We start from the raw sequence: 16202 nt of genomic DNA, 5'->3' as shown, positions 1-16202 counted from the left end.
ATAAGCATGCCCAATCAAGACAAGTGAGTCCGTCTGTATTCATGAGATTTTTCCAGTGATCATGACACACAATCTCATCTCTAACTCTAGTGCTTTGGAAAACAATCACAGCCAACTTCATTGCAGTTCCATGGCAGTGGGGAACTTGGTTTGGGCCTGTTGACATTTTCATTTCCAGGTGTTTGTCAAGGATTTTGGTGTACAATATCGGTGACAGTAGTCATCCATGGACAAACTATGATCAGAACTTCTTCCAGGGACCCCAACACTAAGCTATGGTAAAGATCTGCAGCCTAACAAATTAAGGTTCCTTGAGCCTTTCACCTCTAAAGTGCCATTCAAATCCAGCCCAGGACAAAAACACTGAGCTGTGTGAAATGGGTTAGTGGAGCTCAGTCCATTTCCTAAAGGGCAGGTATACATATAACAACTGGCGCTAATTGCCCCCTTGCTGATAGTCTCTTGAGAGAGGCCAAAGATGGAATGGACCATGGAGAATGAAATCACTTCTCACTCGTATATGGTCCTGTCAAGTGTGTGTGGGAAGTTTTCACTGCAGCTGACCAGGCTATATCTGCTCTATAGCTAAACAAAGGACTTACCGGTAATTGTCCAGGACTGTCAATTCAGCACCTTCCATCATCATTTTACACACACACACACACACACAAAACTAAATTCTGATGGATACTGGGTCTTGCTAAAGAGGCAAAGAAAACTGGAGATAAAAAAAACCTGTCATATTCAAGAAGTGGCTACATTTCAGAGAGATCTGTGTGTGTGTTTCTTGCATATGAGTTTCTAAAGTATGCTAAGATCCTCCAGAATTACAGGTAAGACACTATTATTACCCAGGAAAGAAATGAATGAAGGGGAGTAATGGGCGCATGAATTGAGCATGGAAATCAAGAGAGCTAGGGCTAAAGTCTATTATGGCATAACTCCACTGAGTTCAGTGCAGTTGCTCCAGCAGGGAATTTGACAGCTAAATTCTAATCCCCTCCCTGACACTGACTCATTGTGTGATCTTGGGCAAGTCAATTAACTTCTTTTAGATATTCAGAAAAATGGGGATAATAATGCTTGCCCACCTTTAGAAGGAACTTTGAGATCTAGGATGATGCGTGCTGTACAAGTGTAAGGAATTATTATGTAATGAGGAGCATAGACCATCTTGATTGCCAAATAGGAGAATAATCATGTTGAGGAGAGGCCAGGGTTTGTGATCTGCACTATTCTGTCCTACTAATGACCTCATCATTGACTTGACTAGGGGCTGCCTTTTTACTTTCACATCAGTCCCCCCATACTATGCTTTGGAAGTCTCATGGTTTGTTCAATTACAAGAAAGTGTTATTTTAATTACAGGTAAATAGGAAAAAGAGCCATGAGCAGTATATTGCAATGCTGCATCTTCAGCACAAATTTGCATTAATTTCAATTTCATGGGTAATGTCCAATTTGTGGCTGGGATTTTCAAAGGTGCCTGGGGCACACAACTCCCATTGTATTTCAACTCCCTCAGATGACACTGAAAAACTCATCCTAAACTTTTCTCTTTGCCTCTGGAGCCCCTGGGACTCACACAGAACAAGCTGGCTGTTGCAGCTGCTCAAGTTAAATCCATCCAACTACTCAGCTGACCCTGGGCATGGAGTAAACTCCTTTTTTGGGGGGGATCCAAATGGCTCTCCCGTTTTCTTAAGTACATGTTTTGTTACTGTCGTTTGGCAACACTGGAAAGATTGCAGTCCAGAATCAAAGCTGATTAACATTTGCTCTCCAGTGATTATTTTCTTTCCAGTCCACTCACATGTTGGCCCTAAATAACTGCATGGAAAGAGCACATGTTTATTCTATCATCTCTGAGAACATACTGCGGGTTGCTGTGCACTGTGGTCCTTTTGTTTTGGTTCTCATGCTGGCAGGGGTGGCCCATCCATATAGGTGAACTAGGTGGTCGCCTAAGGTGCCAAGTTAAATGGGGTGCTAAATTTGAGGGAAAAAAATCAAATTGTAAAAAAAAACAAAAAACATTGGATGGATGGACAAACTGAATAATTAAGTCTCTGTTTAAAAAAAAAAGTTTAAAAAACATTAAAAGGAAAAAAAGGGCAAAATGTTTCCCAGTGTATCAAAAACCTGAGCCTAGATCTATCTGCCTTTGGGATTTGGGGGTGGGGGGCGCTGACTGCATGGTTCATCTAGGGTGCCAGTTGCTGGCAGCTAATCTAGGGTTGCCCCTGCATGCTGATTTCTCTGCACCACAATATAGGGCTTCACTCTCTGATATCCACCAATCTGGGAAGCCGGGATCTGCAACAGACCTGCTTTAAACTATTAAGAAATGGACCTGGGTTGGAATGCACTCACTCTAGTAGCTTGTGTTCTGTATTCCTGCAGACAATCTCTTCTGCACATCTGTCCAAGGGAAATGGGATTCCTCCATGCTGTGTGAGATTTTTGAAAAGTTGCTTAAGAAAGAATTCCTTGAGATGCTGAATCTCAGAACTGATCATTCCTTTTACTTCAGTGGGAGTTTCTCTGGTACCATGTGCTCCATTTGAACTGTGAGACCTCAGGAGAACCCATCTAGTGAGCAGACCTTTCCTCTGTCAGGGAGTGTAGCCCATAAAACCACACACTTCAGATGTTCTCAGCATCTCAGATCATCCACCCCAATTTTATTCAATGGGCCTGAATAGTTTATTAAAGCAATGAGGCATGCAACAGTATATATAAAATGTTGGAGCAATTACATGCTCTATTTGTGCATGCAACTAACTTTATATTATGTGTGCGAATAAGGTAACTGAGTATCCAAACAGTCATAATTAACATGCACTTACTTTTCACACACAGTCTTGGCAATTGCACACATGGCCTGGGCATGAAATCACACGTGCATTTTTCATGTGGAATTGTGCATCCAATTCTTTTTAATAAAGCGCTCTGGCCCAGAGCTCCAAAGGTATTTCGGCTCATGCATGCTTATGTCTTTCCACCAGCTTCCACCCTTGGAACAGTGACCAGTGAAGGCTGCAACTCTGCTTGAAAAGCATCAATGCTGAGTTTACTGTGAAATTCTCTCACTGAACCCCTTGAGTGGGTCCCACAAGATAGCTCCCTTTTAATATCTTCTTGACCAAATGTCTTCTGCAAAGGTCAGTGTCATTAGGAAGACAGGATAAGGCTGAGTATTCAATAGGCACTCTGAATATTTTAAAAGCAACGGCCTTTATTTTCTATTGCAAGGGGGTTTGAATCTCTGCTGATAAGGGAACTGGTGCTACTCTTGATATTTCAATACCAAATCTGTTTAGAAATTATTTTGAAAATATAATAGTAGATAATAGACCCTGACTGGGTCTTTGGAACTATTGAAGATGAGACCCCTGTCCCCTTCCCCCCATACTGCCAGGGAATCCATGCCAGGTTTCACAGTGAGCCCAAGACATGCTTAGACAGGAGTTTGGTGAGTCAAGTGCAGCATGAATACTCAAGTGGTGCAGCCATGATCAATAAAACTCATAGTTATGCACCTCACTATCCAGTCTCAGTGCTTTGAATTAAGAAGGTCTCAGTAAAGTGGGGCACCACAATAGTTACACATTATCCCGAGCAGCTTCCTATTTCTTTTGTCTTTTGCCTTGAATCTTGATCAAGATGGACAGTACTGCTGCTTAACAGCTGATTAGCAACTTGTTATTAGCTACAATCTTTTGCCAAGTAGCCTATTCAAATCTAGTAGCAGCTGTCCCAACTAAAATGCTGTAGTTTGAACTATCTTTGCTAGGGCATTTCTCATCTCAGTTGCCATCTGGTGTTCCCTTGGACCTCATTAGGAAAAGATCTTGATACTTCCTTCCCTAAAACCCCACAGCATAGGGATATAGGGCTTGCCACACTAGATCAGCCCTTAAGTCCATCACATCCAGAATGTTATCTCTAAAAAAGGCCAGTGTTTCAAAGGGATGCAAAAATCTCTCATAATGCACTTGGCCAATACTATATGTAGTGGGGAAAAAATCCTTCCTGACCCTTGCAGATGATCAGCATCAGATTACCCCAATTGGAGCATACACAGCTGGGCGAACTTGGATCTCTTTCTAGAAAGCAACCAGCTCTTTGGTTGTGCTGCAGTGCAGACACAAAGAACAGCAATGGTGTCATAAATGGATAGGTAGGTAAGGGTTAAGTTTCTTTTACCTGAAAAGGGTAACCGAACACCTGACCAGAGGACCAATCAGAGAACTGGATTGTTTAAAGTCAGGGGCGGGAATTTGTATACTCGGGGTCTTTGTTGTTTTCTTAGCTATGAGGAAACAAGTCTTCTTCTAATTCTCTCCTAATACTTCTTCTAAACATCTGTAAGTACCCAGGAACCGCAAAGTAATTCAGCTATGATGGTCTTTGGGGTGTATTTACCTGTATGTTAATTTGTTGTGCTGGTTTAATTGGGCTATCTTTTAAATCAGACTGTTTCTTTATATTTTCTTATAAGCAAGAGCCTGTATTGAGTTTCTTAATGCAAGATGATTGTTTTATATTTTCTTTCTTTTTTTCTATAAAGTTTTCTTGTTAAACCTTGTGAAAGTTCTTTTCCTAGGGAGGCAAAGGGAAAAGCCAGGCTGTGGGCTATTTTCCTATTTGGGTCCAGGGAAAGAGCAGACTACGGGGAAAGAGACGAAGAATTCTCTCTGTTCTCTGGTGGTTACAGTTTTTCCTCGTTCCTGGAGCAAGGGGGGTGGCAGAGCCCAGCTGTGGGTATTTTGCATCTCCATTGTCCTGAGGGAAGCAGAAAAGCTGGTTTCTTCCTTCACCCAGGTTAGCCGCGAGGCAAGCCTGAGAAGGAGGGGGAAGGGGTTATTGTCCCTGCTTTTAGCATCCAAGGGATTGGGAATCTGGGTGTCCCACCAAGGGAGGGTTGGGGACACCAGAGGGAGGAAAGGGGGGATCAGGCCCCATACATAAATTCCTGATCTGGTGGCAGCGAGAATATCCAAGCTGGTAGTGAGCTTGGGGGAGTTTCAGGTAAGCCCCCAGACTTTTGGACGCAAAAGTCCAGGTTTGGGACAGGACCAGATTGTGGACACTAAAGTTCAGGTCTGGGACTGGGAGGCTAGATTACCACATGGTGTGCAGCGGATTGGGAAGTATAAATCCATAAGCCATAGCTACATTAATTTTTTTCCCCTGCTAGGCATTAGCAGGCATAAGTAATTGGGTTTTAAAGGGCAGACGGGAAATTTTTTCTTTCCCCTGCTGTTTCAGCAGTGCGCATTTTTAGTAGGCTCATTAAAGAGAGCCATTAAGAGTCATTGGTTAAAACAATAGCCTTCCCTTTCAGAGGGCTTGCTAGCAATCACCCACAGTAGCAGTAACCACAAATGGGGTTTGTGTTTGTTTGCCAGCCTCCTGCAAAATAAATGTCCCTTTAGTGGGATTGGAGGGGAAAATATGCTACAATAGGAAATTTATCTTCACTTTCCCTGTTATTTCAGCTCAAAACCCAGCACCTCTAAAGCCATCAGGAATTTGCATGGTGAGACTGCTGTCTATTGAGATACTAATGTTTATCCGCCACTCTAGGTGTGTTACCTTTCTCACATTGTGTTCAAATGGACTCTGGTACTTAGGTCAACTTAAAAAAGCACATACTTTCAGCACGTAAAATGTGCCCTCCCCGAAGTTATTATTGTAAACTATTCCTGAAACGAGGCAAAGATTTTCTATAAAATTAACCATTATAGAGTCATAAATGTTCAAAGCCTCTGTAAAAAGGCAATGTGCATTTCTTAAGTCAGCTAAATGATACTCTTCTTTAGATCATTAAAATTACTGCAAAGTAAAACTTAATGTAAGCAATCAATGTGAATGCAGCAAAAGATGCTAATAAAAGTGGGTGGACAAAAAGTTCCTTGGCTGACAATATCTCAACAGAGACTGTAATCCCCAACTAATTCTCTTGCTTGTAGCAATGATATGGCTGAATGAGAGCAGATTGCAGACACATTATCTGCAGCTCCTCCAGCAATTGCCTGTAATCATTCCAAGAGTTAGCCAGTACAACAGAGGAAGCAATGGGCCTACTGGGACAGGTTAACCTTAAACTGACTGAATCAGTACAAAAGGAGACTTTGCAACACAAGTCATTTTGTTCAGCAGCAGTTAACATCATAAGTAGCTGAAGAGTTGGTACATCCAGGATAAGAGAACTTGTACACCTGCAGCGTTAACAGGCTGGCAGTGTTTGCCTGAAACACCTTACTCCATTAGCAGCTATTGATGCTTCTGGGCAAGGGTTAAAGTAACTTGCTCATTAGATATAAGGGAGAGGGGAGTAGCTTTCAGGGAGAAAGGATCTAATATGTGGCCTCAGCAATCCCAAGCAAGAGAGGAACTATAGGAGAAGGAGAAGGTCTGAGCTGATCATTTTATTATTGATTATTGTGTTACTAAAGTGAAACCCCAGAAGGGGCCAAGTATGGACTCTGCATAGTGTGTGCTCAGTGTCTGTACAGCAGGTTGGCAAAGGTGTCTGAACACATGCAATAAGTGGACAGGAAAATGCAGTGAGCACTGGTATTCCCAGTAGAGGGAAGAGCTGGTTCAATGCTATTCATAAATAGACAAAATAAATGATCCCCAAATAAATGATTCCCAAAGAAAAGTTTTTGTTGTTCAAGCATTTCTATGAATGGCCAAATATGGTTCATCAAATAACTTGCTTGCAGACTTTCACCCCATCGATGAGCAAATGATTTTTTTAAACTTATTTTTTTAATTCACCCAACACTAGAGAGAAATATGAATTTGACTGGGGGCTTTGAGAGGGAAGAAGGGAATCAAAGAGGACTTCAGTAATGAAGGGCCCACATTTCAGTGCCCAAGGAGGCCACACATTTGTGTTCACACACTTGAAGTGTGCATGCAAATCCACAACTGCACACACACATGGCTAACTGCACACCTGTCTAGCCACGTACATGCATGACACCGAGGATGAAAAGCAGGTTTCCAAATGTCTTGCTTTGGAATCACCAGCTGTCTCAAAGATAAAATGGAAAAGGAAACATAGGCCAAAACCTGAGGGGTGCAGTTCCCATTGGTGACAGGGGGATTTGAGGGTGCTCAGCACCTCTCAATATTGGCACACCGTGATTTTCTTTAAATGAGTTTTACAGCAATGACATGTCTGATCAGATAGGAAAGAGAGTTCATCTTGTTTGCCTTCCACTTCACTGTTCTTGCTCCTCAGATGCTCCTGGGGCAACATGCCTGTTTGATAAGGTGTCTGCATTAATGTCCTCCTTGGGCTCTCAGTTATGATTTATGATACATTTGAAGCATGCATCTCCCCATCAGATGGCACCTGGCTACCAAGATGGAAAAGACCTATTAGCCTATGTTATCTAAATGTTGGCTATTAAAGGATGCTCAGCGCAGTCAATGTACCTGCAAACTCCAACACCGCAGTTTCATAAGAAATAATATCTACAGGCTGTGCATAGGCACATGACCTCAGAACACCAGAAGACATTTACAAGGCATTTATCTCTTGCGGCGGAATGTGCACTGATAGCCTAACTGTGAAAGAAATTGTCTGGCCAGGTGGGAGGTAAGGACTGATTCAGTATCTTCCCAAGGTGAACAGAGGTGATTTGGCACCTCTAGGAAGCTGTGTAAGGTGGAGCTAGTGATCGTTTCTGCAGGATCTATATATTTTGTCATTTTGGCCTTGGGGACCCTTCCTGCATGAACCCTGCACAGGGGAACAAAACAATAGGACAATTCTGTGGCTGTACTAGATCCATAGAGTCTACACATTCTGGTCCCATGCCTCCAGTCTGCAGGACCAAAGGGGCATGGCATGGCCAGAGGATGAAGTCCAAAAAGACAGCCAAACTGCTCACATTCCAGCTGCCAAACTCCTCCCTCATTCTTGCACCTACCTCACAGAGACAGATGGGCCCCAGTTTTCTGTTTCTAAAATTTGGACCCTTGGAAGTTGCCTTACAAGTATTATAGAATGTCGTGTCTCGAGAAACAGAGATGGATTGTTGATGCCGTATTCCTAATCAAAGAACATGTAGGAACGTTACACACCAACATCAGCTAAATTAAGGTAGCTTCCTGTAACTGTATCAGTTCTTTTGGAAGGTGGATTAGGATGCCTTCTTACGGGTACAAAAACGTGTAGCACTTAAGGAATCTCTGTTTTATTCACACTTGGACCAAACTCATAACTTGTTGTTATGACATATACAGTGAAAAGGACACCACTAGCTAACAACATTCAGAGGTCAGCCAAAGGATACTGCCTGTAACTTTTCCCAGAAAGATGATCTAAAACGTATGCCTGGTTAATATTGTGGCAGTATTCAATTAATTACAAAAAAACAAAACAAATCCCAAAGTCAGTTGGCATTTCCAGGACAGAAAAAAAAGAGAGAAATGTCTTCAATTGTTTATTAACAGGAATGCCAAATAAATAAATAAATAACAACCTCTACCCCCAAAAGACGACAAACAACATGTTCAAGAGAGTCTTTCTCTCCCATCCCCCATTCCCCCTCCCCCTCTTTTTGGATTCACAGCAAACTGCAGAGTGGATGATGCAATTTAATTATTCCCACCATCATCAAAATAGTTAAAGGGCCAAATAATCCACTGATTTATTTCCTTTGCATTGCAACTGGCTTCACAGGGGCTTGGATAAGTGTAAATCAGGGCAGAATCTGGTTATGTAAGAAGGAAAGCAAGCAAACACATCCATTGATCCATTTCTACAGTACAATTGCCTTTAAAAAGTTGCTATTGGCCAACAGTTATCAATATATATATGATACTCACGTTTCCACTGTACTTAGAATAGGAAATACCTCACACAGAGCACAGTTATCTTTTGATAAATGTTGATTTTTAATGGCTACCACTGTATATTCTCTGCTGTCATCAGGGAATATAATGTTTCCTCATCTAATATATGTTTTGTCTATATATGCAGCTTCACTGAAGCCAATAGAGTTGTACCAGGAATGGCTTTGAGGCATTGGTTTAAAATCAAATGTGTCTGATTCACTAGTCAAAAGGCAGTTGTTCTAGCTGCCATTGCTACAAACTCTCCTTGGGGTTGGAGAACCCAGCTGTGCCCTTTTTACATTTTCCATACAAGTTTCTGCAGTCAGAATGTAGCTGACAATGCATCAGAATAAACTCCAGCTCCCTCACCTATACCTATATGGGCCAACACAAATAAAATGACGTGAGCCCAGATCTCATTCAAGCTGGTGGGAAATTTTCAGTTAGCCCTTTATCAACAAAGTCAAAGAGAACAAGGACTAAATTCAGCTCTTGTTGTAAATGCAGATCCACTGCCTTATTTTTAAAGGCCCGTGACCAGCAATTAATATATCAGATTCCATCTTTTTCAGACAGTGACTTCCCCTTTTGTAATATCTTAAATACATACCAACTTAATGTACCAGTGATAACTGACAGAAATTAATAGCCATGGAATTTCCTTGTTTTAGAAAAACTGCATATTTTTCTTTTTTTGACCCAATTTGTAAATTAGTTTGGAACATTTTCTGGGACACCCCCCCCCCCCGATGATTCATTATCTGAGGACATTAAAGGCCAACCAAAGGAAATACTTATTAATGTAGCATGAATTCCACCAACCCACTGCTAAGGCAGATCATCAGGACAAATATTGCAGCTGGGTTCTGAAGGATGCCAAAATAATTTTATGATTGCTAATAATACCTGCAGCTGTGAAAGCCAAGGTTATGAGAGGATAATCAAAGTTCATGCTTCAGGGCATTAAGTCTGTGCCTGCAGGGGTCAGGAAGGAATCGTTTCTCCCAGATCACAAAATTGTGCAGCTGGTTAGGTACATTTCATTTTTATTTGGGTTTTTTTTAGTCCTGATGTGGAGCAATACAAGATTTGATAGATGAATTGTCTGATCAGATATGGCAAAGCCTAGGCTCCCATGTGACCTATTTTGAGGTAAAATTTTCCACTTCTCCTCACCTGCCCCCATACCCATCCCAGGTGTACATGCTGCCAGCTGGGCAGTTTCCCACTCTCTGAGGTAGGGCAGGATGCAAGGAGCATGCAGGGGAGGTCTGCGTTCCATATTTGTGTGTTGCTTCTACCCCAGCCTGTAGGGGATACGGGAGTAGAGGAGAGAGAAGGGCATAGTTGTTGGATCTCTGACTGTGTGAATTCACCAGCCAGAGCCCCACACGTAACAGAAAGGGAGTGCACATCAGCTGCTAAAGTTACTGTAGCCCTGACGCTCCAATGGCTGCAGAGGCCTGTGAGGAGAAGCCTGTTCTCAGCAGGAACCCCTGTACTAAACCTATTTATTGGGCTTGGCACATGATCAGGATCAGGATCTTGATTTAAAAAGAGACCACCCCCCCCCTCAACTCCCCAAGTTAAGGAGGGGAAACCTAAAGCTTCTGAGAAAAACAAAAGTACCAGTAAAATTTAGAGAATTTTGGAAAACAAACACAGCGTCCTTGGGATGCTGACAAGCTGCACACACCCACGGTTCCACCACGAACTTTGACAAGGTTTTCAGCCGCCTCAGACCTCTGCCTGCAGCTCAGCCTGGCTCACAGGCCCTTGTCCTGCATTTCCTGTAAACAGGGAACACTTCCTCCCTAGAGATGACCTGGCAATGAACTAGCAATGACTGACGTTAGGGTGCACCACACCCAAAGCCCTGCTGTGCCAGAAGGTACAATGGGAGGCTGATAATACATAATAGGTTATTAAAACCTGCTGTGCCCTTTATAGACTCCTCAGCATGCATTATTTACATTGAGTGTTAGCAACTGCAGCGCTTTTGCTTTCATTAAATTGTTAGCTTTCCATATAAAGAGCTTTTTCTATCAAAAGAAAATAGCAAGGGACACAGTTGGCAAAGCCTCTTCTAAAGGATCACCACAACTATTTATACTTTGTCAATTCTCTCTTTTCTCTCCTCCCCTTCTTTGTGGATGGGTCTCACACTTGAACAGCTCCAGTAATTAACCATGAACAAAGCTGAGGCACAAACTCACTGGTACCACTCGGAAGTCTTAGGTAGCGTAAGTAAAATGAAGATCTTACAAGCTAGTAACAATAGGAATCTCCATTTTGTTAATGTGAAACCCCTCTGCCTTCTTCAGACAGAATGGGCCATTTATCTGTATCATGTGTGAATATTCCTCTTATCTCATCTAGAGAAAACTAAAGGAAAATAGGGAAAATGCCCACTATTCAGAAGGACATGCCTGAATTGATCCTGTACCTTCAACTCAAGTACAACTGCCACCGACAATGAAATCATATGGCATTTTCTTCCCTTTCTTCTCTGTCAGATGACCATCCTGGGTCATATTCTGGTCTCTGATACACTGATGTAAATCTGGAGTAACTCTATGGTCTTTACACTAGTGAACTGAGCACAGAATATAGTCCCCCTCTGTCTCTGGTCATATCGTTCTGTCAATCATTTCTCCCATAAACCCTGACAGTGCTACCTAGCAAAGAAAGTAGTGCATAATATTATATGAAAAAAGAAGAGGGTTATTTACACCTTTGGGAGATCTGGCCATCATCCTGTCATTCACTGGATATTTATGTTTGAGAGGAAGGATGGCCCAATGGTTAGGGTACTAGCCAAGGACTTGAGTTCAAGTCCCTGTTCCACCACCAAAATCCTGTGTGACCTTGGGCAAGATACTTAGCCCCTCTTTGCCTCAGTTCCCTGTGGGGATAATAGCAATGCCCTGCTTCACAGGGGTATTGTGAAGTGCTCAGATACTACAGTATCTAACATAAAACTGTACTGGCTGTTTAACTTGGGGGCACTCTCCTTGGGGGCACAGTCTTGCTCCATGAAGCCAGTAACAAAACTGCCATTTATTCCAAGGTAAGTAGGATTCATCCCCCATGGCCCTATCCTGATGTGGCAGAGCCATGTTTATTTAAATGTTTTGTGGATTAATGATAACATTCCTGTAGTCAATCAGGGATGCAGAAATGTATCTGGGAGTATTTAGCATGTGTGTTTGCTAATCTCGTCATTTCTTGCTAGAGGGTTGTCTTGAGTTATGGGCGCTCTGAGTTCCTTTCGAGCAGACAGTTGGCATGATGCTTTCTGTACAAATACCCATGGAGGACAAGAGAGCCAAACAACCGAAAATTTATCTACTGCTGTTGCCCATAGAATCGCAAGTTAAAGAAAAATGCAGTAAAGCATCTTAGAGCACATTAAAATCATGTCATCCTGAGGAAGTTTCACAAGGCTATGAGGCTAGACAGAGTGGAGACATAATAATGGCATGCAGTGGAGTTTGCTTGAACTGCTCAGTGTTTGGAGAGTAAATTCACACAATAGATCTTGAGTCAGATATTCTGCTGTCTTGCTCCATGCATGCAATTGACTCTCAAAGAATGTACAATGCACCAATGCCCTCTGGGTTGAAAAGAGAATTTAGCCTTGTGGGAGATACATGGATCAAGTGTTACTTTCCGAAGCTCTGTTGTCTGGGTGGCTTTCGGTGTAAACTTTATGGCAATTGCACATGTATCTTTGCACATGCAATTCTAAAACTGTAGGCCTTGATATGCCCTGCATTCATTCATCTACTCTGGATTTTGACATGAGGAACTCAGTTTAACAGATTAGGTAAATCTGATCATTAAACAAGGGAATGGAGCAAGGCAACACATTATAGTCCTCACAGAAAACACAATTTGGCAAAATTCCCCTAGAGTTAAGAAGAGTGAAATCTAAAAAAGAAAGATGCCACCTTAGAAAGAGACTCAATGAGATGCAAACAACACACTGTACCAAGTTCAAGCACCGCTTGCTGTAGTCAACATTTTTAATAGTCTCTTTATTAATAGACAGCCCTAAATGTTTGGCATCTAACTCAACAGGCCTGAGATGGCAACAGAGTTGGCTGAAGAAGGAGGGCAGAATTTAACAGTGAGATGAGTTCTTGAATTTCTACAACTGTTGGGAATAATGCCAGGAGAGAGGATAACATTTAGTGCTCCTCAAGTGTTTATGATAATAGAGTCAGAGATCTTTCCATAGCAGATGATGAATTTCCATATTTCATCTTTTTTCAAGAGTTCTGTAACCTAGGAATGATCTTTTTCAAATCAGGAAAGGTTGCCGGGTATATCAAGGGAAAACGATGCACTGCCAGAATTTTCACAAAGGCTGAGTCAGCAAGTGCAAGTGAATATGAAGATTCCTCAAAAGAATCAACCTGCTTAGAACTGGCATTACAAACAACCTGCATGTAAGTAAGTCCAAATTAGAGCATGACCTCTAAACATTTACAGCATTATTGATTTCAGTTCACTTTCATCCTTGCACAAAATAGGCCAACAGCTGGATATGTGCAGAGAGGGGAAGACAATGGAGAACAGAACTTGGAATTTCAAAAGCAATACAGTGCCACATATGTGGAGAAACCCATAGTCTGTTTTTACCACTTCTAAAGTGGAGGCAACCTCTCTGTTAGGCTGGTTCAAAGTATTTTCTTCAGTGCAGTAACAGCATCAATGTCCAAGGGCTATCCCTAAGGGAGAGAAGGTGGGGAGTGCCTCTCAAAATTATTAAGCTTTGGACTTAGCTGGTGGGGATCTCCCACAGTGCATTTCGTATTGTTGTATTACATCCTGAGGATCCAGTTCCAGTCATCAAAGGGTTAACCTTTTAGTAACCAGGCAGAAACCAATGACTTCCGGTATGTTTTGGAGTGTGGTAAACAATCACCTCCAGAACCGCAAGGAAGAAGTGAAATTCGGGCAAGGAGTTCAACAGGAATGTGACTATGATGAAGAGTCAAATTGGACCTAAAGACAAAAGCATCAAGAATGTTGCAGGAAGGAAATCTAGTAACAGGCAGCTACCACCCAGGCTTTGTGTGAGTGTGAAGGGTACCCCCTTCTGCTTCCATTGAAACCAACAGTAAAACTCACATGGGCTTCCATGGGCTTCAGAGAACCTAACTAAATAAAGGGTTTAAGGTCCCAAATTATTAGCAGACCCCAAATGCCAGTTTTAAAACTCTATAGCTATTAGAGATAGACATAAGCTGCAAAATTCAGATGCTGATTTCAACCCCTGTATCATGGGTTTTGGTTCAGGCCCAGATCTACATGTGACATTTGAAGATGGAATATTTAAATTCAGTGTCCCCTCCACTTAGCTACTAAGTCCTGAGGCTAGGATTCTGTGGTTCCCATGCAACAAATAAGGACACTTAAAAACACTTACAGCAGAGTGGGCACTTCTGGAAAATGCTAACTGCTTAATTTTAGGTGATTGTTTGATATCATCAGCTGCTGTAGGGATATGAAACTGAGAACTTTTCATGACACCCAGATGATGGACAGTTCTAATACATGTGATGCTGCTCATACACACAATCATTGAATCTTGTATCTTTATTGCCCAGATCCAGAACTGGAATGTTGACACAAAGTGTTGAAGGAGGGAAGAACGAGAGACACAGACAAAACTTAATGGACATATTTATGTTAGGATGAAATACCAGGAATCTGCCTGGTCATTTCTTAAGATGGAGATCAAAGCTCTCATCAAATGTATATGTTATAGTGATGAGCTAGTATAAATGTCCAGATAGATAGACAGATGATTTGTGGCAGCCTTCCAAGGACTTACAGCAACAGGTTTCAAAGACAAAAATACTTGCATTATAAAGGAACAAGATCAGAGGGGAAATAAGCAGAGGTATAAAACAGAACCTGCTGCAATAAGAAGTGCTGTTGGGACAGAGAAACAAATCTAAGGAGAATTGTAAATACAGTAACTCCAAGAAAGAGATCAGCAGTGCTCTACCACACTACATATCACTCCTTTCCAACTCACAAACAACTGATCCAGCAACACAAGCAGCATCAGAAGTGTCAGTTCATGGAGCCTGTGCAGTTACATGGCCAGAAGCCATGGCCCAGTTATAACTACTTTAGGCAGGAAAACAAAAGACAAGAGCTAGCAAGAGCCAGAGGTTCTTCTATTTCTTAAACTTGATTCTGCTTATGTAACAAAATGCTCTGGATGCTGATTAATTTTGGTTTAACTCAGTATTTATTGTTTTACCTGCCAGGGGGCAAAATTCTCATCTTTGAGTGACCGTACCTGCCTCTGCAATGTATTCTGCCATCACTTTGTGATGATACATCCACTGACTTTCTGAGAGCTCTGCAAACTGACAAGTGTGGAATCCTCAGCTCAGATCCATAGGGTGAATCAGAAAGGGGAATTTTGCCCTGGAAAATGCGATCTGTGAGAGCCTGGATAAAAGCACGGAAGTGTCTAATCTCATCACAGGTTCGGAAAGTGTCCAAGCATACTCTGCTATAATTCTGTTTTGTGATTCTCTACAGCAATACTCTACACTGATTGATAACAGTTATCCCTAAACCCTATGGGAGCATTATAGTGAATTATTGGTTTTCTCTTCCTCTGGGGATGGAAGCATACCAGTATAATCAGTAGTCCAGCCATCTCTGCTCTTCACAGATATCAATTGGTCCTACACATAAAGTAGATGCCTGAAAAAAGAAAAATGCTGCCCAATTCAAGAATATCTTTGTGTATATGTAGTCAGGCACAAACCACAATGCTGAAGACACAGGCAGAAAGGCTACAAACAGACAAAGGCGTATCTCCAGCTAACAAGAGAAAGAGCTTGCCCCAGCTCCGTACCAGATCACATGAGGTGAAGCTGGGAAGCAAAATCGTGGGAGATCAGAAACAATTTTGTTTAATCATTTGTTGAAATGAAACACACCGCAAATAGAGGCATCTTTCATCTGGGACCACTCAACGAATTCCCAGTAAATCACTCCTTACCTAACAAGCTTCCTCCCATATCCCAAAGACTTTCTTTTCTACTTTCCTTCAGTCCCTCCTCCAAAAGAATCCACCCACATGTCTTAGCCATGGCTCAGGTGATATCACCATCATCTGTGGAATATGCATTCCAGACTCTCCCTCAAATATCCTGTTGTTTCTCTTTAATCCTGTAGCACACTGAGGGGAGGGTTATCATCCCATTCTCTTGACTTTTCATCAGAGACATTTCATCTCATGCAGAGCCTGGATATTCTCTTACTTCTCTGAGTATCTCTCCTATGAGATGGGACTCTCT

General features: G+C 42.0%; 1 protein-coding gene across 3 annotated transcripts in view; it reads right to left on the bottom strand.

Moving 5' to 3' along the window:
• The window catches only part of FGD5 (FYVE, RhoGEF and PH domain containing 5), a 151507-nt gene that overhangs the window by 98294 nt on the left and 37011 nt on the right, over positions 1 to 16202 (bottom strand). The gene's annotated exons all lie outside the window — the stretch shown is intronic.

The sequence above is a fragment of the Chelonoidis abingdonii genome, chromosome 17 (assembly GCF_003597395.2).
Source record: "Chelonoidis abingdonii isolate Lonesome George chromosome 17, CheloAbing_2.0, whole genome shotgun sequence".
Taxonomy (NCBI): Eukaryota; Metazoa; Chordata; order Testudines; family Testudinidae; genus Chelonoidis; species Chelonoidis abingdonii.
This window is presented reverse-complemented; position numbering and strand designations above follow the sequence as displayed.